The following is a 24,406-nucleotide window of genomic DNA, read 5'->3' on the forward strand; positions in this document are numbered from 1 at the left end:
TGAAATACAGGAGAATCATAGAAGAGAGAGCTACTAACTCTCAGAGAGGCCTTCGCAGGGGAAGAAGGAGCTGCGTTTTAAGGGTAAGATAGGGCAGGAAAACAGGACAGGATGGGACAGCAAGGAAGTAGGGGAAAGGCATTCTAGCCCAAGAGAAAAGCTTAGGCCAAAGCCCAAACGGGGTGGGCCATCATCAGTTCATTGTGGCTTCAGTGGGGACAAGAGGGAGGAAGAGATGATCTCGACTTAATCCCCACACAGTGGTTTTGGTTCACTCGACCCCCCACGGTGCCCTGAGTAGGTTTTACAGGTGAGGGGACTGGGCTGAGAATGGTTAAGGGGCTCGTCAAAGTCACCTGGATGGGAGCACAGAGCCAGGTGATGAGCCCAGGCTGTCTGTCCCCAAGTCACATCTTCAGACATCAGAGAGCATCAGGTACAAGGACGCGGTAAATTCCCCACCTTTGGTTTTGCCCTTCACCTCTATCTCTGAAGGAATGGCAGGGAGGGAACGCCATCAAGGAAAGGGCTCCGGGGCAAGGACAATGCAGGGCCTCTACCTTGCTCCCCACAAACGGGAGCCAGGCTGCCCAGCCCTGGACTCACAGACAACCAAGGGGGGCCTTGGGAGCAGGGCCGCGAGTCCCACTCCCGCTCAGGGCCAGAGGAAGACTTAGAAGCCCTAAGCCCCAAAAAGAGGATGGCTCTCTTCTTAAGTATGGAAAGTGAAAAGAATTAGGAAAGCATAAAGTAATTATAAGGAAATCCAACAGCATTCTCCCTCCTTTTTTCCCTTCCGAAGGACAACTCTCATTTTATAAAACCATCCTAAGAAAGTATTTGGGGGGTCTGAGTGCTGTTAAGAGCTAATTCCCCATTTGGCAGATGAGTTCAGTCACCGGGTGGGCATGAGGATGTGGTGGAGGTAGGGAGGAAGGGGGGTTGGGGATGATAAATCCGGGGATTTTCAGAGCCCTGGATCTGGCCTGGGAAGTGAGCAGGCCTGACTCATGGAAGTCTCGGTTTTTCCATGAGAAGCACTTTCCTGGGGCAAATTCTGAATGCAGCCTGAAATCAAGACTGTTAAGAAGCACGTTCCTTTGGGGCATAAGTGCCATGTGTGCAGCTTAAACCATTTGTCTTATAAGCGAGAGAAAATTGGTGGTTAGATATTTTCTCTGGAGAGAGGCTAACTGGAGTTTGTCCTGTGGTTCTTCAATACCACTAGCAAATCTAGGGCCATTGCCCAGAGCTCCCCTAACTTGGCCAAAGGGAAACCCAGGGCTTGCAATCAGCCGAGGTTGCTGTGGGCGATGCTTCCAAGAAAGAGAGGGTGCTCTCAGTTCGAAATGACGTGTTTCATGCCAAACCTCTCCCTTTTCATACCTGCTCAAAGCTCCAAAATTTGGCATGAGGAAGGCGTATGAACTCGAAATGCAGAATCAGGGCTGTTTGGGCAGAAAAGCAAGCTTGAAGAGAGGCCTCATAATGCAGAGCGGTATAGAGCAGGAGAGAGCAAATTTACACTCCAATTCCTTTACCTGTGAAATTTCCTAATGGGTCTGAAGGGAGCTGGCGATGTCCAGCGAGGAGAACCTGGTCAGCGCAGGTTAAAGCAGTGTGGGCGACCTGACCTCTAGGAAGCTTAATATCAGGTCTAATGAAATGCAACAGGCCTGACATCAGAGCCTGTCTCTGACCACACATCAAAGGGAAGGAAGTGGATGCTTTGATCCTCTGTCATTGCTTTCTACAGAAAGCTTTCAGAAAAGGAGGTGGGAGTGGGGGGGCAAGGACCTGAGGTTTTCTTTCTGGTGTTAATGCTCTCCCAGTTATGGAAAAGGGGCAGGCAGGACAGACGCGGTGTAGGGAATTTGGAAGTCAGGCTTTGAGTGATTTTCTGAGTGTGACTTCCATGGACAGAGGTCCCAATCTGTCTTCCCCAAATCCCTCCCCTGCCTGTACTGTGATTCCTGAATTCTAATCTTAGAGTTTCATTTATTTAGCTGGACTCTTGACTCTTATTAGAATATAAACCTCTCCTGGGAAAGGCAGTAACCTAAGCCATATTTTCCTACCCCAAAGTACCACTTTTGGAATGTATTTCAGATTTTGTCACTATACTGGTTAAAACTATTTTGGCTCCTGGTGACCAGAAGGTGAAGTCTGAATGCCTTATTGTGGGGTACACGTTCCCTGCATGACCTGGCCTCTGTCTAGCCTCTGTGGTCTGTGTGTCTGTCCCACCTTGTCAGACACATTAATCTCCAAGCAGTCCCAAATTGCCTTGTGGCTTTTCACCCACATCTGTGAGTCCCCGCTGCCTTGGGACATGACCTTCTCTGGGAGAGAGCTCCAGCCCAAGGCCAAGGATGAGAGTCATGCTCACTTGCTATCCTGAAAATCACACTCACCTGACAAAGCATAGGCCATGAACTTAATCATACAGATGAATGAATAAAAGCGGTTACATCATTGTGAATCTGCTTTCTTTCTGTTCTGCGGGGTTTTCAATGAAGGGGGCAGTGTGAGGGCAGAGAAGTGAGGGACTAGGACCTCCCCAGGAGGACAGGGCACCTGGAGGAGGCAAGTTGGTCATCTCTCTGTTCGTCCCACTGCCTGGTGTTGGCCCGGCTCAGGGTTGTGCCGACTATGGAGTGGCAGTGAGTGGCAGCGATTGAGAGCCGAGGCTCTGACATTCTGAAGACACAGAAACAGGCCCGGCGCCCACTGTTGGGGTTGGAGGGGAGAAAGGGGTCACAGGAGCAGAGAGGTGGCAGGGCTCAGGAAGCAGAGCAAAGCTAGGGGACTCCGGCTGCAGCAGCTGAGTGAGCATAGGGGGTGGAGGGTGGAGGGCACGGGAAGGAGGGAGTGGGAGGTGGCTGCCCCACTCGTGTAGGTCAAAGGCAGAGACACAGTCATCCGCGCATCCAAGCAAGTTTCCCCTCAATAAGGAAAGAGGCTAAATGAAATGTGAGTTAGTAATTTGCTAAAATCCCCATGAAACCCGAGGAGGTGTGAGGTTGAATTCTGGTGGGAGGTTGTGGGTGGCGGAGGACCAGGCCCGAGACAGGGAGGGTGGCAGAGAGAGCAGTGTCCCAGTGGCCCAGCCGTGCCCTGGCCTCCCTGGGGGGTTTCGTGGATCCACTGAAAGACGCTGGAAACTACCCCCGGTGTTTGTGAGGGAGAATGCTGGAGGCCAAGGACCCGGCTGGACTTGGGACATCTGCCGCTGGCGGAGATGAGCACAGTGGCTGGACAGGAGGGGAAAACTGTGACTAGGGACCTGGGAGTGGGGTGGGGTTTCCTCCACTTCTCTCCTGTAGCAAGTGTCGTGCTCACCACTCTTCTCACCCTGGGGGCACCTGTGTTCCCTCCCCACAAACTTCGAGTGCAGCCACCAAGTGAGACAGTTGGGCAGGGAGGTGGCTCTGTGTAGCCGGCAGACAGCAAGCTCTTTGTGATCAGGCGAACTTGGCTTTGCTTCTTTGATCTGCCTTGTGACTGTTTATCTAGGGTCAAAATCCCTCGCTGTGTTGCATTGGCCGGTCACTAGAAAGGGGATTCTGTTATAATGGAAAGATTATAGCCTGTTTCAGGGACCAAGCGAGAAGGAAGAGGTTTGGGTTTGGAAAATTGAAGATGCTCACGAAACATCGAGACTCTTTTCAAAGACTTGAAGGACTATCGTGAATATAATTTGGTGCACCCCCTGCGACATTAGAGACCAGAATCAGAAACAAAAAGTGGAAGCTGTAGGGGAGCAAATTTTGGGTCAATTTACAAAGGATGAATTTTATGATAAATCTATGCAGCAGAAAGGAAATGGGCTACTTAGCTCGAGTGTTCTTGAGCTCCCTCTCGCTTAGTGCACAGACCAAGGTTAGAAGGCCCCTTTGAGATGGTTGGATTTGACGACCTCTAAGGTTGCTACATCCTCACACGTTCTCCCAGTGAAGTAACGTTCCTATTTAAAGCAGCATCTGAATGGAACCTCTAAGACTCTATAGATGGTCATGGAGACCAATCAGTAGCTTAAATCCTTAAGCCTTTACTTAAAAATTTCTCAAAGGGCTTAGGTGGGATGGAGAAGTGATCTCTCAATTCAAGTGATCTCTGTGGGCAGAGACCGATAGAGACACATCACACCCTACTGTGTCGTTCCTTTTTTTCTTTTTATCCTCATGAGGAACTCAGATGTCATGCAATGTGTGCACAGGCTTCTAGAGACCTCAGCACTCTTCCTTCTGCTGAGATCTTGGCTCCACCTAGTGGTGTGACTTGATGTTTTGCACACAATGGGTGCAGGGTTGGGGCTAGAGTGAGTGGCTGCAGGGGAGGCGCCTGTCATTTGTTCTAGGTTTCCAAGCTCCTTGACTTGACACCTTTCTCCAGTCTTGCCCCGTTGACTGGGAACTAGCTGACTTGAGTTGGCGATGGTACCATTTCACTTTGTACCTTTAGGAGGTCTGGCCTCGTAGTGCCTATACTAACTCACATATTATTAACAAAGAAGGGGCTTAATGGCTTCTCAAACTGTACATTAAGGAGCCCAAGGGGTCCCAAAGAGGCATTTTGGGAGTCGCTACAGGGAGTAAAGTAAGACAGGCTGAGCTGACAGGGACTCACCTCCCCCTACCCACCGTCTTATCCCCACTTTTCTATAAACTCTTTAACACGATGTCCCTAATATGTTTTCTTTTTTACAGATTTTGTGTAAAGTTACAAAAGAAAAGTTTATGTTGCTAAAAATAATATGACTCTAATATCTTCCATTTCCCCTCAGTTTAAAGAAAAACAAGACCAATAATTTATTGACTTGTCCAAGTTTGCAAAGCTGGCTCTGTTAGAACCACAGTTCACACCTATGAGCACACTGGGGCCCTGTCAGGAGTGAGGTCTCCATCCATGGGCACGTAGTGGTTAGGCTAGAGTTTCCAGCCTCATTCCTTTACATGTGGAGAAATGTGATTGCAGCCAGACATCATATTGTATATTGTTGTCTCACTCTTATAAAGGAGTTTGTTTTATAAACAGGGCAGCAACTGAATCCTGGAGAAAGCAAGTGATTTGTTAAAAATACATGATCTGTCCTTCAGTGACCAACAAAAAGAAACACCAACCCCCCTCTTCCCCTCCATGCTCAGTTTAGGGCTCTGTGATTAAGACACTATTATTCCTGGAACGAACGAACGAATGAATGAATGAATGAATAGTGAACACCTGAAGAGAAGTAAACAGTTGGCCATTGTCTGATCGGCGTTACAGCAAATGCTCAAAGACGAGAGTCTTTTTGGAATTCTGATTCAAATGAAATGAAAGCACAGACAGCTATTAATCCAACTGCCTTAATTCAGTAATTATGCTATTTATTGGGCTGCTTGTCTTTCTACTAGAACGTAAGTGCCCTGAAGGCAGGGGTTATGTCTGTCTTGTTTATCACTGCACATCAACATCTAGCTCATTGCTGGGCACAAGGCACACACTCAATAAATGTTATATGAATAAAATATATTTCTCTATCAGCAGCCCTGAACCTAGTACCTAATTATGTCAGTTGATTATTTATAATCAACATCACCTTCAGCAGCCAGCTAGACCAAATACAGCCTAGGCTTCAAAGGCTTCGAGATGAACTTTTGAGGGCAATGATGGCAATAACGACAAGGACAGTAACTTCCACACAGACGGTTTTTTGTGCTCCTACAAAACACAGGAAACTAAAATTGTATTAGTGTAAGGAATTCAGGCAAGTTTGAGGCAGGTGTATCTAATATGCTGGGTGGGCTTTTGCTTCTCAACAATAGAAGGCGTTATTGTTTGTGTCAGAACAGGACCGTGTGAGATACAATAGAGGCCAGGAAAAGGAAGCGGGCGTTCTAGGCCTACTCTACGATGGCTTCATTGATCGATGACTGCTAACTCCAGTAATGGAAGGTTTTTCTATTTAATAATAAACTGTTAACAATTCTCTTTGGGTTTTGGGTCCTGTTACCCTGGAGGCTCCTAGTCTAAGTACATTTAGGCAAATGTAACCCAGATTTCTGGAACTAGTGTCCAAATCTGCAGCTCGCTTGTCATTAGTCACAGAAAAACAGGTCTGTAGAGGGTGATAACAGTTATTAAAATGAGTAATGTGGCGTAAATGTGCATTTGATTCACTCATTTACAGAAAATTAATAGTGAATTAGTAACTGAAAAAAGGTATGGAGCACAAAGTTCCTGCCTAGTGAGTGATAACTCTCTGGTTACATAAGGAATAAGCAGATTTCTTGGTTCTCTGGGGGGACTGGGATCACACAGTTTAAGAAGACCACAGAGAAACATCTTCTAGCAATCAACACAACTCCTTAAAAGGAGATACTGTCCTTTCTGCACCATGATCACATGAGGTTAGGAATTAGGTACACCTCAGAAAACCATTTCTACTAGGATTTGCGGAAGGATTTCAGACAAGTAGATTCTCAAGTCCAATATCTTCCACTACTAGATAAATGCAGCCCCCAAGTTATCTATGAAAACTTAATACAACTTTAATTATATACATTACATACAGGTCAAATACTGCTGGGTTGTGGTTCAGCTTGATCTTCCATGTAGATCTAGCCTACTTCACAATTTAAGCTCTTGATTAAAAAGTTGTTACGTGATTTTAACATATGTTTTTGTTAGAGTTATGATGTCTTGACCACTGTGTTCACCTGGATTTTTATTTGGCCTGGTGGTTGAATACCACTGAAACCACAGTAAACCTGTACTGATGAGCTGGGGCGGTGCCCTATTTCAAATACCAGGGCAAAAACTGGATGGTCTCTTTAAGGGTTGATGCCTTTCAAATTAGTTACAAGAGAGAGAGAAAAAGAGGGAAGGATGGAGGGTGGGAGGGTGGGGGAGGGAGGGAGAGAGAGAGAGCAGAAGAGAGAAAGAGGCCCTCTAATGCTCAGGTCAATTCTTAAGTGATGTCTTTCAAAGTAACGTATGTGCCAATTTTGACTTAGCATCTCATCTCAGGCACTCTCTCGTGGATACTACGGACTCTGGAGCTACTTAAACCCTATCTTATTCTGCAGTACACACAGAGGAAATGCCATACGTGGCTGGGAAATATCTAACCGCCCAGGTGCTCCTACAGCTGGTCATTCTACCCGATTCTTCTTTGAAAACCAGCAGACAGACCAGTCCAGTTGCTCACATTGTATCTGGCCCTTCTGACCACAGGCTCCCAGGGTGCAGGCCTCTACTGGATATGGATGGCAGGCTTGAGCAGCTTTACTCAGGGTCAGGACTGAACTGTCCTCCCCAAAGAGTGCTGAATGCTGGTGCTTTGGGCTAGGCAAGGGCTCTGCTTCTACACTGGTGCTGGAAAGCCTTGTTTTATACTATGCTCTGTAGAGATATGCAGCTTTATGGAAAGGCGAGAAAGAAAAAGAGAGTCATAATGGTTAAGTAAAAAAATGAGAAAGAGAAGGGGGCAGGGAGAGAGAGACAAAAAAATCAGAGTGAGAGATTGGGGAGAGTAAAGGGTCATATTTATCCAAGAGATTCTGCTGTATAAATCCTAATATAGCCTAGCAACTTGAAGGTCTCACTATATAATCAGGTCTCTATTGGTTCTAAGGTCACAGGACTAACTAGCAGTGAAATATTCAGCTTTCTTTACTAATATCATCATTCATAGTAGCCAAATCTCAATGTCCTTATCTGTGAAATAGGAATGATACTCTCCTCCTTGCTGGGCTGTTAGATGGATTAAACTGTATAATGTATGTGGATTGTGAAGTACTCTATATGTACCCCACAAGTATTATGTGATCTAAAACATGTGTTCAAAAATATTCTGTTTTTGTGAAGAACTAGGTTATGATGGCAAATAAGTTTAAACTTAAATGTTAACTTCAGTAGATTGAAAGTGGCTAGCTGTACATAGTACTGGAAAGTCTTCTGGTGACAAATCTTGGAGCAATAGGAACAAGCTCTGTGATCAATTAGCAATGTCTGTAATGGGCATGGGAAGGGTGAGCAACAACAATATTTCCTGTAGATGACAAAATGTCTAATGTGAAAATTCAAACCCCTTTGGACCTGAAAATTTCATTTTATAGTGAATAGTCTATAATATTGTGATATATATGTATATATTCAGAATTATTTTTTCAACAGGTCCCAAATCTGAAAGATGATGACTATTGCAGATAATTTTTCTAACAGGCTCCTAGAATGAGTATTTCTGTGTGAACTGTATGTAAGTTGCTAATTCCTTCCCTTCAGCACTGTTTTTCTGATGCTACCCATCATGATTTGATCATAGTTCAAGCATATATTTGATGAGTTTATCTCAATGTTAAAATAATTCAAGTACAAGCCAATGTTTATGAAATAAAATGTGTTAAGCATAGATTTACTTTCTTTGCCATGTTTTTACTCCTATGAAATACTCCTGATCAGCTACCTTACCCTCCCTGCCTTCACAATTTCTCTGCCTCTTGGGAGCAAGGGCCTATGAGCAAAGAAAGGTCCTTGAGATTGTTCCAGTCAGAATGGCAAATGGTGGTTACACCAGAAAGGCTTTCTGGAAAGAGAATTCCAAGCACTGAACACGGACAGCCCACAATTATCGAGACTTTTGAGAATCTTCCTCCCATGACCACCAGGAGTATCCATTACCACAGAGCGGGCTGAAGCTCACGACTTTCCATACGGACTGACCTCCCATCACACAGCAACAAAGCCATTAAGCAACTATTAGAAATTAGTCCAGTCACTGGCAGACTCAAATAATAATTGGAGTCCAGAGGATAGGCCCTGTAATGCAAATAGTGTGGTTAAAAACAAATGAGCAGTATGCCAAAATCCTAAGCAAGGTATAGAGCCATAAACTCTGAGAAGCTCACCCTTAGAACTTGCTTCACCAAAACCATATTTTTTAACCTCTTGACTTCTCTACCTGTCATGCAGATCTTATTTCCTGCTTCCATATTTCCCACTCTCTGAGCTCATGAAGGGGCATGTCTCATGACCTGTGAATCACACTTAACACTGGCACAATCCATAGATCTTTCAAGAAACAGTTGCTGAATGAGAAAGCAGATCATTAACATCTGCCAAGAAAAATGCATGAGCACCTAGGTACCATGCAAATCTTGGGACAGAACAATGCACAAGACTTCTGAGATCCCTGCCCTCAGTGAGCACACAGTCCAATGGGGAAGGAAGCCCAAAAACTCAGCAGGCAATTGCTGAAACATGGTGTGGACTTTGGTGTGTTGAAATGACTGGAAAAGAAGAAAAGTCATGTAGAAAGCCCTGCCAAGTCCCTTAGGATTCAACTTTAAATTTCCCTTCTGTATTTAGAGCAAGAATGGCAAATTCAGATGTTTGCAGTAGCCAGGTGGGCAACGTTAACAAGACAAGAGAGAATAGTTGGGACAGTAGTGACCTGGAGAGTCCACCCTACCTCGGGGGGTTCAGGAGCCACTCAGCTCCAGCCAGTTGTAGTCACGCAGGCCTGAATGCTGGCCCAGTGTTGCCATATCTAATTTTTCCCAAGAAGTGAGCAATTTGGATTTTTACGTGAAATCTCCTGATTTTTAAATTGGTTGACAACTAATTTTCTATTTTGATGGCTCAGATCTGGCCTGAGAGCTACCAGTTTGCCTCCTCGGCCTCTAGGCTTCCACGGAAGGAGTGCCTCTTAGAGGGAGCCGGTGCACTGGGCCTCCCCTGGTTGAACCCAGGGCCCCGGCTACCATCTGCCCACCTCTCAGCCCCTCTCCCCTCTCCATCTCCTCTGCATACCCTATTCCAGCAAGTGTCAAGGGTTCTTAATCAAAGCTGGTTAGGGAAGATTTGACACCTCCAGCTCGTGGGAAAATGGGTTAACCCTTGAGAAAAGTCAGAGGTGCCTGGGAGGTGCAGATGTGAGTGGGTGGAGGAGACCCAGTGGGGAACCCTCTTGAGTTTTGCATGATGGGCACCGCTCTCCTTTAAAAAGCATTAACCAGGGTCAGATTAACAAGTCAACGCTGAAACTGTATCCAAACAAGACTCCCTAATTGTGGGGAGAGAGCGGGGCAGGGGCCAGAGGAAAGAGTCCAGAGGACAAGCCCGACTCCAAAGCCTTCCCCCTCCGCCCGCTGGCAGGCTTGGGGCATATTTGATAAGGTGAAGGGAAATTGCAAAATTAGAACTGGCAACTTCTACCGAGAGGCCCAGCGCAAGGCCGCGGGCCCGAGGCGGGCTGGGAGCGTTGAGGAATTGTGGGGGAAAGGGGATTTGGCAGCCTGACTTCCTGTGGCTGTATCCGAGGCTAATTAGTTTGCAGTGTTGTGTGTGTGCCTGAATGGAAATGATCCCAGCACCGAGAGGCACGGGGGCGCGGAAATCAAAACCACATGCCCCAGGAAAGAAAGGGGAAGGGACGGGTGGGGGGAGGGCGAGGGGAGACCTGTCCTTTCGGCTACGTTTTCTGTTTTTTGGTTTTTTTTTTTTGCAGGAGAGGGCTCTCATCATTGTTTCATGACCAGTAAATCACCACCACAGCCCTGTCTGTCACATCTCCCATCTGCGGCAGGACTCATTAAACATCAAAAGACGGCCCATCAGTTCTGCTTAGTTAGAAGTCTGACTTACTAGAGGTCTAACCGGGGAGGAGTTTGCATGTTTTTAATAATAGCTTAAGGAACTTCTTAACACCCCATAAATTACTTAATGCAACAAACTCTTCCTGTAGCCCAGCCGGCATCTGAACGTTGCTGAACCGAGCCAGACCTACCCCATGGCAATGGCTTTCGACGGCCACATTCCGGGCGGCGGGCTGCTCATTCATAACCCGGAGCCCGGTATCACAAAACGGGTGACCCGGCTGGGTGCGTGCCCCCTGAAAGGCGCAGCTCGGAGTCCCTCTGTCTCAGGGTCTCTGACTCACTGTCTACAAAGGTAAGCGGGCTGCGGAGTCCCGTTGCCGGGCACCTCGTCCCAACAGGAAATGGTTGAGTTGAGAGATGGATTAATAACTAGGAGCAATAAAATCAGAACTCTATCCCAACCTGGAGGGTACACACTCGACAGATAGTTAAATCAATAAATATTTATTGAGTGACTACTCCGGGTTAGAGCTGAGACAGACAAAAATAAATTCAGACACTTTGACTCCCCTAAAAGAGTCCGCAGTGTTACAGACACGCATAACCGTCCTGAGGCTTAAAACACACACGCACACGTGGGGGATGAGATCTCCTCCACAGGCACCTTTCAGAAGTTCCTTGGGTGTCGGGTGTGTTCTGTCATCACTGTTTGTTGCCACCTAACCTCTCACATGTCCAGCCCCGTGAGGGACGCAGCCTGAGTAAAGCCACAGCATCTGCTCAAGAGAAACTTCAAAGAGGTATAAATATGAGCATCGTGTCTTCTCTGAGAAAGCGCGGGATCAGGAACTCAGCCCGTGCACCCCGACTCCGATTTATTTTCTCCCCATTTGACAAGGACACTGAAATTTCTAAGCATGTATCTAAGCATATTCCCTCTAAAGAACAGTCCATCTGGCTACTATTGAGACAAAAATCAATAGGGGAGAATATGGTGCTGCTGATTTGTTGTTTGTGGCATGCTTGCATTGTGTCAGGAACTGAGCCGCACCGGGTAAGGTAATGAGAACACAGGGCTTCACCTCAGAGGACTCCCCAGCTGCCTGTTGAGAGACAGAGACATCCGCAGAGAGAGGAAAGACCAGAATATGGAAAGGATGCAGGAGTAGGTGCTCAACTCAGGCATGAAGGTCAGTGGGACAGGTTCTCTTAGCAAAGATGGTAAGTGAGCTGGATCTTCAAGAACCAGAAGCTGGGGCCTAAGCTGGGTCTTCAACAACCCACTGGCCAGAAGTCGGGAATGGGAACATTCTAGCACCACCGTGTGGTTGTTTGCAATTTTCTGTCTCCCAAAATCTCAGATGATTTCATTGTCATTGTTTTTGCCAGACAATTAATGAGCAATTACTATGTGCAGAAAACTGCCATAGATTCAAAGAGGATCTCTATCCTTAAGTGATACACTTTAGGAGTTACTAATGGATGGATGGATGGATGGATGGACTGATAGATGATAGATAGATAGATAGATAGATAGATAGATAGATAGATAGATAGATAGATAGTAGATAGACAGATGATAGACGGATAGAGACAGATGATGTCAATACCTGTTTGTACTTTACTTCCTGTGGCAGAACCAGTTTTAAGGGGCTTCATGTGGTGCCTCATTTTACCCTCACTTTCTTGAGAGGGAGGTAGGAAGGACATTGCTCAGTCCATGTTGCAAATAAGGAGACTCACATGCTAATGAACAGTGCAGAGGACCAGTACACAACACTGACCACTTGGAGGAAGAGGGGAAGGGAGGGCAGATGTGGGAAAAAAGATGGATGGAGAAACAGGCCAGGAGAGTGATGTTTCCAAGGGGAGCAGATGAACTGGCAGGGCCAAGATGGGGAGAGGAAGCCGTTGTCTGAGCATCTGGACCATGTGCGGCCGTCAGTCTTGGAGCAAACTCTCACGTCTGGCACAGGCAGTGCCTCCATGAGGGCTGGAGGCTTGGGTGAGGAGCCAGGGACACACCATTAACAGCCACCTTGAGAGACATAGAGGTGAAAACACTGTAAAACAGCAACGATCTGTGAGAGTCTGCCCCAGGCTTGTCCTTTACAATGTGTCTGACCATGTCAGCACTGGCTCTGGGTGGGGTCAGCATGGGCTAGGTGCCAGGACCATCCTTTCTTTCTATCCCTAGATGCTGTGTCTCATAAGGTTTGTCTAGACCCTGCTTAAGTGCTGCCTCCTCCAGCAAGCCTTCCTTGATTTCACAAGCCAGGTTAGAGGCCCATCTGAGCTACCATTGCACAGTCACCAACGGGGTACTGAAGCTCTTAGCATCTCTAACTCTCCCACTAGAATGATGATGAGCACCATGCTCTTACAGTCCTAGTACCTTCTTTAGTAACTAAGACATAGGAGGTACTTGAAGTTCGTTGACCAGCTAAATGAGTGAATGAGCACCTAAGAAGAATATCACCAGATCCTCCAGATAATGACATCTGTGCCTTCTACATAAAAGCATCTAGTTCCTGGAGTCTACAGGATACCTTCTTTTTTCTTTTCTTGTTTTTAAATCTAAAAGCTCTTCAGAAACAGATTAGGTTGCAAAACACTATTTGTAACGGTCTTTTTGATGTGTGAACTTGGCCAGGCCTCAGTACCCAGTTATTCCAGACCCAGTTATTCCAGCACTAATCTAGGTGCTGCTGTGAAGGTATTTCGTAAATGTAATTAAAATACATAATTGGTGGACTTTAAATAATGGAGATCATTTTAGATCACCTGGGTTGGCCTGATTCAGTCCGTTGAAAGGCCTTAAAAGCAGAGCTGAGGCTTCTCTGGGGGTCGCAGCTTCAGCCTGGCAGCCCACCCCTCCTGACAGCCGGCCCTGTGGATTTTGGACTCGCCGAGCCAGCGCCCACAATCACATAAGCCAGTTCCTTGCAATAAATCTCTTAATACATATGTCCCACTTGTTATGCTTCTCCGATTGAATCCTGACTGATACACTATAAATTCAGGGTGTCTGAAGGGCCTGAGCTCACAGTTGCCCCATGCATTTTCATGAGAAGACGCCAGACTCTCCCAGCTTTAATCATTCTGGCTGATACAAGAATGTATCTGCATTCCCCTGTTCCTTCTTCTGATACAATCTACCGAGTGTCTTTTCCCAACACAGGCCTGTTTGATCTATGTTAAATCCATTGATCTCGCCCAGCTCCTCAATCATTTCTGCAGGTGTGATGAGGAATAGAAATCCGTAGGAGTTAATGTTGGAGCAAGCTGGGCTGCCTCGCCACCTGGAAGTCGTAGAGATCTGAACTGGCTGTAACATTGTAGAACCGTCCATGGCTTACTCCAGAAGTTTAAGTAGCGGAACTTTTACCGTGTTTAGTTCTGAGTTCTAGAAAAGCACCCCCAGCCTTCTCCAGAATTACAAACAGCTTAATGGACGCTGGTCTGAGCTGGCTGGATGATAACGGGAGCCAAGATGAAACATTAATTCTCTAGCTGCGCACCTGTGAAGTTTTCCATTTCATCTGTCTCTGCATCTTGCGCTTATTATTGTCAACTGAGGAGGCATAACAGCGTTCTCAGGCCTTATGATTCACTCTGCCTTTAGGATTGATTCTACTATCTAAAAATTAATTCCACATGTGTGTTCAGCCTTCCATTTATTTTCTCACCACCTTCTATTTTTAAAAATTATCTCTATTTTCATTTTGTCATGCTTATGTTCCCTTTGTCAGAAGTGCTCACTGCTTTTGCACTCTGTGGAGTCAAAAATGTTTTTTAAAACATCTCAAAATAATGTACAAATGTGGCAAAAAGACCAAGTATTGAAGAATAAATGGTGGGGGTGGAGATAGGGGTGGGGGTGGAGGGGGGTATGCAGGGGATAAATGGTGGTGGATGCAGGCTTGACTTGGGGTGTGAACAAATAATACAGTGTACAGATGATTGTTGTAGAATTGTGCCCCTGAGACCTGTATAATTTTGTTAACCAGTGTCACCCCATTTTTAAATGTCATTCCATTTAAAAAATAAAAATAAAGAATAAATAGTTGGCAGAAACCTAAATGGCAGGACACTGGCCAGTAGCGCCACCTGCTGGTCATGAGTAGAGCTGGATTCTTGGCAGCTTTGCTCTTACCTATGAAGCATTATTCCTGTTACAGCTCCTAGGAGGGGGAACTTCAGTCACAATATAACATACCCTAGAAGCACCTTGTCTCGGTGAGTGTTAAAGCAGACTACCTTCGGTAAGGGCAACTTGAGTCACCAAGTGATGAGAGCTGGGCCTTTGGGAGCCCACGTAAGGAAGATCTACATGGGCCTCTCACTGCCCCCACACCAGTGTCTGCCCTGTGTAAGTGTGGTTTAAGGGCAAGTCAGAGATCAGGGCAGCTGGGTTTCCCCCTCTTCCTCTCTATCCTTTTTGGGACACCCCCTTCATTTTCTACTTGTTGTTGCTCCAAATTCTGGTTCTTCTGGCCAGTAAGACTGTGGGTTTTATGTTGGAGTTTTAGCCACTCTGCCTGGTACAGACCAGAGCCTACCTCGGTCTTAAAACTATAAAATCTGGAAACTCAACAGTGCTATTCCCTTGCTCCATGCATCGACTCTCTCCAGTATCTGTCTGCTTTTTGTTGCTTTCCGGTATCTTGAGATAATGTTTTTAAAACCAAATTTTTGTCCAGTGAGTGTGCACGTGTAGAGTGTGTGCATGAGTGCGTGTGCTAAGGAATCCTCAGATTCTGCTGAAGGTGGGACCATTACATAGTACTAAGGCCCCCAGTTAGTAAGCCTGTTCCCTATGAAGTGTTATCCTTTCCTAAGGACCAAGACTGAGAGAAGTCTTCTCTCGATTCTATAAATCAGAGAGAAATCATCCCAACATTGCAGGTCTTGCAGCATTTTCTCAAGTCATTTTAAAAGTGGCAAGAAATGATCTAGGAACATCCCTTCCTAACATGAAAGGGGAAAGAGTTTGAGCTCTCACTTTACTGCACTCTGTATATCAGGCTTTCATAAGATACAGGCAGGAAAAGCTCCAGTGAAATGGAAATTTATTTCAGAAAAAGGCCCTGGGTCCTGCCTCCTTTCCTGTCCTTCTCTGAGCTAAGCTGGGAAACCTGAAAGGATACCCGAAGCTCCCTTTGTCCACTTTTCCTTAAGCCCAGAGCAAATGCTACATGATCAATGACTTGCTTTTTTCCTGCATGTCCACCTGGTTTCTTTACCTTCCAGGCCACCAAAAAGTCCCAGAACCTTCCTCAGGGGTACTTCTAAATATCTCTTAAATAAGAGAAGGAGGAGCTAGTGAGGGGCAAGTAGGTAAAACTCTTTCCCTAGAGCAGGGCATCACTCTACCTCTGTAACAACTGTCTATGCCTCCTTCCTTCATAAATATATAAGATGCTTATTCACGCACCAGACATCCTAACAAGCAAAGGAGGGTCAACCATAACCAAGACAAAGTCCTTGCCCCCAGCTGCCTTTCATTTAGCCATGTAAACAAAAAGTACAGCAGCGTGCTATGTGTTATGTTGGAGGGATGGACAGTGTTGGGAGTCACGAAGGAAAAAGTAGTCAATTCTATGGGGAGAGGGATTCTTGAGTGAGTGTCAACAAGGTGCACAGAGATGCACTTGGAGAACTGGCTGTTCAGGTCTAGAGATCACAACCCTGAACCCACCTGGTATTTCTAGGAAAACTGCAGGAAGTTGGTGTCATTGGGCATGGGGTGTGAGGTGTGAGAGAGGAGGCTGGGAGGTAGGAGAGAGACCTAACATGGAGGAATTTGTTGCACGATTAGAGAGTTTGGACTTCACCTTGTAGAGTGCGCTAAGCCACTGAAGTGTCTTAATCATGAGGATAGCAGGTTCCCATATGTGTTTGGGAAAATCCGTGTGTTCATTCCTGCGTGTTCTTGATGCCTGTCAGGGTCCCTCCCCTAGGAGTTGGTCTGATGGGGGTAAGAAGTGGGGTCAACAGAGAAGAAACATGGTCTTCAGTACCATCTGGTCTAAAGTTGAACTACAGTCATCTATTGTGTGCTACACTGAGCCTCTTTTCATGGCAGCTACGGTCTGGGGACCAGACCTGCTCGGACACGGTTTGGGTGAAACACTGGTTGTCTTTTCCAAAGATGATTTCAATTTCAAGAAGGAAGTCACAGCATCAGAGTTCCAAGTGAAGGGGTGTTATAGGCCACCAGGCTGTGCAAAAATCAATGCTGCAAAACAACCATAATTAAGTCTATGTGAGTGCATAACTGGGAAGGGATCGGAGGGCACAGGTTGCTGGGAATGAAATCGGGAGGTGCTAGCAAATACTTTTGCTGTTTGGAAATCAGAAAGAAAAGAATGAAGATGAATTTAATTTTCTTTCTGAAAGCAGGACTCACAGTCTCAGGGAAGTTCTTTGGAGCTCTGAAATGAACAAAATAATGGAAAGTAGGGAACCGAGTGTAATGGCCCAGGAGGAATGTGTCTCTCCATGAGCCCTGCTTTTCTTCCCAGAATCCGAAGGTGCCCAGCCAGTGTTGGGACTGCTGCTAAAAAATGAACTTGGGAAAGAGCCAGGCAGTAGGTTCAAACTGAAGCTTATTCTCAAACTGAAGCCCGTGGGTCACTGAACCCTGGGCCAGTCTTAACTGCCATCAGGACATGACATTTGCAGTGTGGCAGTGGCCGCCTAAGACTTTTGACCTAAACTATCACATGATAGTTCATTAAAACCAAGAGTCACTTCACTGGGTCTTTTTGGAAGCAACCCCATCTGTTCTACACTCTGGGGAGGTTCCCTAAAGGAATGACAGCATGTGGTGCGCTGGGAAGCATGGGACTTAGAACACCTGGGTTCGAGTGCCAGCTCTACCACTTACTCCCTTGAAGTTAAGCCTGTTTCTTCAAGTATAAAGTGGAAATCATGTCACTTATCATAAAAGTAAGGATTCTTTATTAGGAGCTATTCAGATGTTAATTAATAATAATATTGACCAGTGAGAGTGCATGGTATCTAGAACTAAACTGCTGAGTGAAGTTGCCACATTTCAAAGTGTGGCCATTTGAAACATGGCTAGTCTGAATTGAGATGTGCTGCTAGAATTAGCACCAAAAAAGAATGGAAAACATCTTGTTAATAATTTTACATAAATCACAATAAATTTTAATTTTATTATTATAAAAAGTATATTTATAATTAATTTGTAATTAATATTTCTATTATTTTATAATAAACTTATAGTAAAATTATAAAACTTTAGATATATAGGATTACTAAAATGTAATAGTATTAAAATTAACTCCTTGTTTCTTTTTACTTATTTTATGAAGCTGCTAGAAAATATAAAAGTATCGTATGGCTTGCATTTGGGCTTGTATTATATTTCTAATAGACAGTGCTGGTCTCGGGTATTTCCCACTCATGAAACAAGTGATGAAGAATGTGACATCTTTCAAAGTCAGGATATATGTGACAAATGTATTTATCTCATTAGTTCACTCATTTTTAAAATTCATTTCACTGACATACTTTGAGCATCTATCTACTCTGTGCTGAGGGCTGGGTACAGCATCACCCAGGAGCCCACCATGAATGAGAATGGGAGAGTCTCTACCCAGCCCACGGCATTCCATGGTCATAAAGAATAGGTTGAGTTCTGAGTCAGTATCACCACGCTAGGGGTCCCCAAATGAGTCTTCAAGGTAAGGAAACAACACGATGCTAGGAAATTGGGCTGGTTTGAATGTTGGTCTTGCTGCAGCCAGGCAGCCTTTGAGTGTTTCGATGTTGCATAGGGACCTGAATGAAGGATGGGCTTTCAGGGTGCTCTGTTAGCTGAGTCTATAAGAATGCAGAGCTTAGGAGTCCAAGGTCATAGGTTTGTTCCCTGTGCGGGTCACTTCGCTTTGCTCTGATCCATGCCTCAGCCTTGCCCCGCAGACTCTAGCCAGCTGCCTTGTCAGTATCTTTGATTCACTTGGGGGTCAGGGTGAGAGCATGTGAAGGGAGCAGGGCAAATCTCTCACCACCGTGAGAGCAACAATTGAAAACATTCTCGACCAACAGTGAGGAAGGACTCTTGGAAGGTGAGCCCCTGTAACTTAGTGTATCACCTGGTACTGTGGACCCAGCTGATACCATCTTTTCCTTGCACATCTCTGAAGTCACTGACCAGGATACAGCTTGTGGGACAAGGCTCCCGGACACCATAGCTCCTGGACAGAGCAGAACACATGCTGCATTCACTGGGAATTCAGACTTTTTCTAAAGACAATGTTGCCGACAAACTCTTGGGGCCTCCCCATCTGACCGACAGAGGTTGTTTAGACTTGGAAATATGGACACCTATCTCTTGGGTGACCTGTCCGTTGGTAATATTTACATCCACATGCACATAGAAAGGTGGTATGTTTTAATTCCAGGCTGAGATTCAGCCCTGTGCACCTCACTGAAGCATTGCTGACAGAAAGCCTGGTCTGCAATCTCCAGCTACACAAATAAATACTGGAGCAGGGTCTAACAGGAAGACCCTCACTACCCAATTTTTTCCAGATGGCAGTGATGGATGACTGTATGTTTATGTTTACTTGGTTTCCCAGGTGACTGGTGTCCTGGTTTCCACTGGTCATGGCTTGATGAGCTTTTCTTCGAAGATGTGGGCCACCTACCCCAATAGCCCAGCTCTTGGCCCACAGGTCTACACCACACTCAACATTGTCAAGAGGTCATTGTGTTTCTTGGATGACTAATTAACTCTTTCCTCACCACAGCTTCCCTGAGCCTCTCCTTGTAAATTTCCAGAACTAGCACAAGAGTGATAGCAGAGTAATGGCCCCTCAATGATATCCATCCACATCCTAATCCTCAGAACCTGTGATTATGTTCTGTTTCATGGGAAAAGAGAATTAAGTTTCCAGATGGAATTAAGATTGCTAATCACTTGACCTTAAAATGGGGAGACTGTCCTGGACTATGTAGGCGAGCCCAATATAATCAGAAGTGTCCATAAAAGTGGCAGGGAGAAGCAGAAGAGAAGATCAGAGAGATGCGATGTAAGAAGGACTTGACCTGTCATTGCTGGAGGAAAGGACCACCATCCTAAGTGGTGGCTTCTCGAAGCTGGAAAAGGCAAGGAAGGAATTCACCCCTAAAGTCTCCAGAAGGGAACTCAGCCCCGGGACAACTTGATCTTAGGCCCATGAGATTCTTGTTGAACTTCTAACCTACAGAACTGTAAGATAATACATTTGTATTGTTTTAGGCCACTGAGTTTATGACAATTTGTTACAGCAGCAATAACAGAAAACGAATACAGAGCTAGATAGGGTGAACACTGGCTTGGTCTCCAAACTCTGCTTGATATAAGAATTACTCCTTTCCTAAGCACAGTGTAACCTAAAAGAATACATTCTTTCCCAGGGCTACTGAAGGTTGGTGTCCATCCCTTCCCAGGATGATGGAAACCTTATCACCAAGCTCTTTTGATTCCATGTGAGCAAAGAGAAAGTGTGTGGGCTTTGAGATCCAGCAGACCTTGGTTTGGATCCTGGCCTTTATACCCTTGTGGGGTTGCTGTAAGAGTAAAAAATATAAGGTGTGTAGAGTACCTACCTCAGGGCCTGGGGGCAAAGTGGAAATTCAATAAATCCTGTCCTCTTCTACCCTAATTATTCTCAGATCTCTCCTATTCTCTCTAATCCTGTGGTCTTGCACTGAGTTTAGTTTCTTAATATCTCTTGCCAAGACTGTTTCATCAGCTCCTAAAGGGTCAGTTGCAGACTTCTCCTCGATAGCCTCTAGGATTCTTTCTTAAGACACAATTTTCTGTTCTGTTCCACTGATCTATACGCTTGTTCTTGTGCCAGTACCAAGCTGCTTTTATTACAATGGCTTTGTAGCATAGTTTGATATCTGGTATTGCGATCCCTCCAACTTTGCTCTTCTTTCTCAAGATTGCTGAGGTTATTTGGAGTCTTTTTTGGTTCCATATAAATTTTTGCAATATTTGTTCTAGATCTGTGAAATATGTCATTGGTATTTTAATAGGAATTGCGTTGAATGAAACAGAACAGAGAGCCCAGAAATCAACCAACCCATACCTTTATGGTCAATTAATATTTGACAAAGGAGGCAAGAGCATACAATGGAGTAAAAACAGCCTCTTCAATAAAAGGTGTGGGGAAAATTGGACAGATACATGCAAAAAAATGAAACTAGACCAACTTACACAATATAGAAGAATAAATTCAATATGGATAAAAGACTTAAATGTTTATTTGTGCTCTCTCTTTTTAATTTGGAAAAATTCTTTCACGTAAGAAAATCAACCCTTTATCTGCCATGTTTGTTTTGAATATTTTTACCAATGTGTTGTCTTTGGACTTTGGCTATGATTTTTTTTTTTTTCATATAAATTTTTTAAAGTTCTCAAATGTAGTATACTAGTTTCCTTTACGGATTCTGGGTGCACTGTGTGTTGAATGTCTATTTTCTTGGCAGGAAATGCAGACCTGGGATTTAAAGGAGAAAATCATCCTTCATACTAAAGGGTTATTTTAAGAGTCATGGAGATGTGAAAATGTATAAGGAATTTTATTACAAAATGCTCCTGTTCTGGGTCCGAAGGAGATCCTGTCTCAACTGCTAAAGGCTGGCAGGGGGAAGAGGGCCAGACAGTCTTAATTGAGAATTTCTAACTTAATTGAGGTTGGGTTTCCATTCCAGCCTTGGGAGAAGCTGTATCTCTCTGACCATCTGCCTTGTCAATGCACAGGTCTCACACAGCGCTTTCCAAGAAGTCTGAGAAGAACGGTCCCTAACCATGTGGAGCCACAGTTCTGATTCACATTCTATTGTTTAAAAGAAAGTAAGTTCACTCCTGGATTCTACCCATATGTTCTTTCTGTGTCATGAAATAAAAAATAAAGATCAGCATTTGGAGAGGTCAGTATTCAGGCAAGCTAAGGAGAGGTTGGCTCAAGCTGGTGGCCTTCCATCTCCCTCCATAAAGTCATAACTTACAAAACATACACCACCTTAGGCAGGTTGCTCCCAAAGTGTTGGGGCTGTTAGAAACAGCACTGTGACTCTGGCATAACCATTCCTGCTGACTTCTCAGTCATCTCATTAGGAACAACATGCGAAGTTAAGGACACCTTCCCAGATAGCAAGTGTCCCAGGTGACTCATGTGTAGTTACAGTGGGTTATCATAAGTGATTGTATCTTGTAGTTACCATGTTGGTAGTTAGTTTGGGCCCATGCTGGCCTCTTTCCTGGCCATGTCATTGCTGAGACAGGACGACAGAGTTACAAGTAGGAGGGAGAGGATTAGGTGCTGGAAGCTAGTATGAAGAAAATACCCAATTGACGTTTGGCCAGAATTGGACAGTAAGTCACCACAAGAGAAGATACAAGATTGGAGCAGAGGCAGAGGCAGAATCTGTGGTCAAGTCTAAGGTCAAAGCCACGAAGAGTTAATACACAAGCAAAGAGCAGAAGTCAAGATGTAAGGACAATCATTCCAGTTAAATTCTCATGGACAGAAGGACAGCTTCTCTTAGAAGCCCCAATGCCTTGCCCCACGGGCACAACTCTTAATTTTGAAGGCAGGATTGCAAACTTCAGTTTCAGGAATAGAACAACAGCTAGCAGTACTGAGGCAGGAGCAGCAACTATGCTGACACTGACTGGTTCCCCCACCAGAGCACAAGTCCCGGAGGACAGGTGTGGCCCTGAAATGTCAGTGCCCAGGTGCGTGGGAATTTAATCCTCACAAAGTTTCTACTGGGTATGTAGGGACAGAATTTATATTTGAGGGACTCGGAATAATTGATGACTTTCTTAGGTTCACATGGTTGGTAAAGGAAAGAACTAGGACTTGAATACAAGTCTCCTAAGTTCACACCCCATGTTCCAGCCCCCATTTTCTAGAACAGAGAGCCACCACAGAGCAGTGTCTTTGATCAACACCTTTCTACCCTTTTGGAACGTTTCTGCTCAAGAAACTTATGTTTGTTGGTTGGATGGATTGGAGTTGCTGTAATTTGTGACTTAGGAGTATCAATTTTGCTCATGAAAATCTTTTTTTGCAATTTGAATATTCTGGTACGTGGCCCAAGGTGACCCAGGGCAACATCCCCAGGAGAAGATAACTGGCAGGGTTCCAGAAGACCTCCTGGTGACCTTATCTAGTAAGTGATAGCGCTGGAATCGGAACCAGACTCATCTGACGCCAAAGCTGAAGCCTTTTTACATTTACTCTGTGCACCTCCTCGCACAGAGCAAGATGCTCAGGGCAGAAGATCAATGCGTTCTTTCGTTACAGGCAAATTACATGGAAGCCAAGTTCTCAGAAGGTTGCATGCTGGGTGTGGAAGCAGACAGAACCAGGAGAGTTTAGGGTCTTAAGAAGCTAATTTCAGCTCAAGTCGCTGAAGGTGAGCTTACCCACTCAAACATTAACTCAAAAAAGCTTAACACAGACCAGCAAGGCCGGGCAGGAAATCGAACTCACAACCTTTCGGAGCACAGACGATGCTCCAACTAACAGCCACAACAACCAGGGCTGTGAAGGGCATATTTTACCAGACACGGGCTTGAATTCTATCCACCAAAACCTATCATCTCGGGCCAGTTCATTAACTCTCTGAGCTCAGTTTCCCCAACTAAAAATGGAGAATAACTATGCCTATGCCCTGAGGGTGTCTGGGCAGGTACTAAGTGAGATATCGAGTGATAATGCCACACCACACAGCAACGCTTCAATAAATGGTGACTGCCAATGTCTTCTTTAACCCAACCGCCTGTTTAGAGGGCAATCAGTGACAGTGACATAAAGATGCATACTGCTCTGAAGGAGACTGCAGCCACCCATGAAACACAGGGACCAGGCGAAGGCTGTTTATAAGAGAGGGCTGAGTGACCAGCACGCACTATCGTTTCAGAAATCGAGAGGCCTGTGACGAAGACGCACTGCACTCACTCCTCCATTGTCACCTGCTCCCCACGGGGAGGAGCAGAGCTGGGACCCCCGGAGCCCCGGCTCCACACCTTCCCTCCCGGCCTTCCAGCTGCAGGGGGAGGCATCACAGCCCGGCCGGGGATGGCGGATACGATGATCTCCCAGCCCTTTGAAACTTCGGCCAGGAATATCTGCTGCCACTATCACATGCGATTAGGACACCAACATCCTCCTGCAGAAGACAAAGCCAGGCTCCCCCGCCCCTGCCCCTGCCCCTGCCCCTGCCCCTGCCGGCGAGCAGGAAGCGGGGAGAGGGCCTGGCGCCCCTCTCCTCTGGTCTGATTTCACACGCTGGTTTTCCAGCATTAATAAATTGGTTACATTTGCCCTGCATTTGGCAGGCGAGGTTTCTAATAACACTCTGATCCCTTCGGAGGACATGAGTCACTGGCATGCGGGGCTCTGGTTACCTCCCCCCACTCTGTGCCGCTCAAGGCCCCACACATTAGCAGGGGTCAGGCGCTCGCCGGGACCGGGGCAGAGCCTAGGACAAGGGCCATGGCTTGGAGGCACTGTCACGGAGCTCAAAGGTTTCCCCTCAGAGGGAGAACAGATAACGCTGGGCCCCGGCGATGTGCAGCTTTCTGCAGCTGTCAATCCTACCTGGTTTGCATATAGATTGAGAAAATGTGTGAGATTTTACCACAAGAATCAGTCCAGAGAATTCCAGGGGGGGCGGGGGGGGAGAGGGGTGGGAGAGAAACAAATGTGTGAGGCAGATGTCTGCGAGTTGAGTTCCCTGCCGCCCCACACGGCTTCCTTTGTGGGGCCGGGAGCTCTGGGGACCCG

The sequence above is a fragment of the Miniopterus natalensis genome, chromosome 19, assembly GCF_054644295.1.
Source record: "Miniopterus natalensis isolate mMinNat1 chromosome 19, mMinNat1.hap1, whole genome shotgun sequence".
NCBI lineage: Eukaryota > Metazoa > Chordata > Mammalia > Chiroptera > Miniopteridae > Miniopterus > Miniopterus natalensis.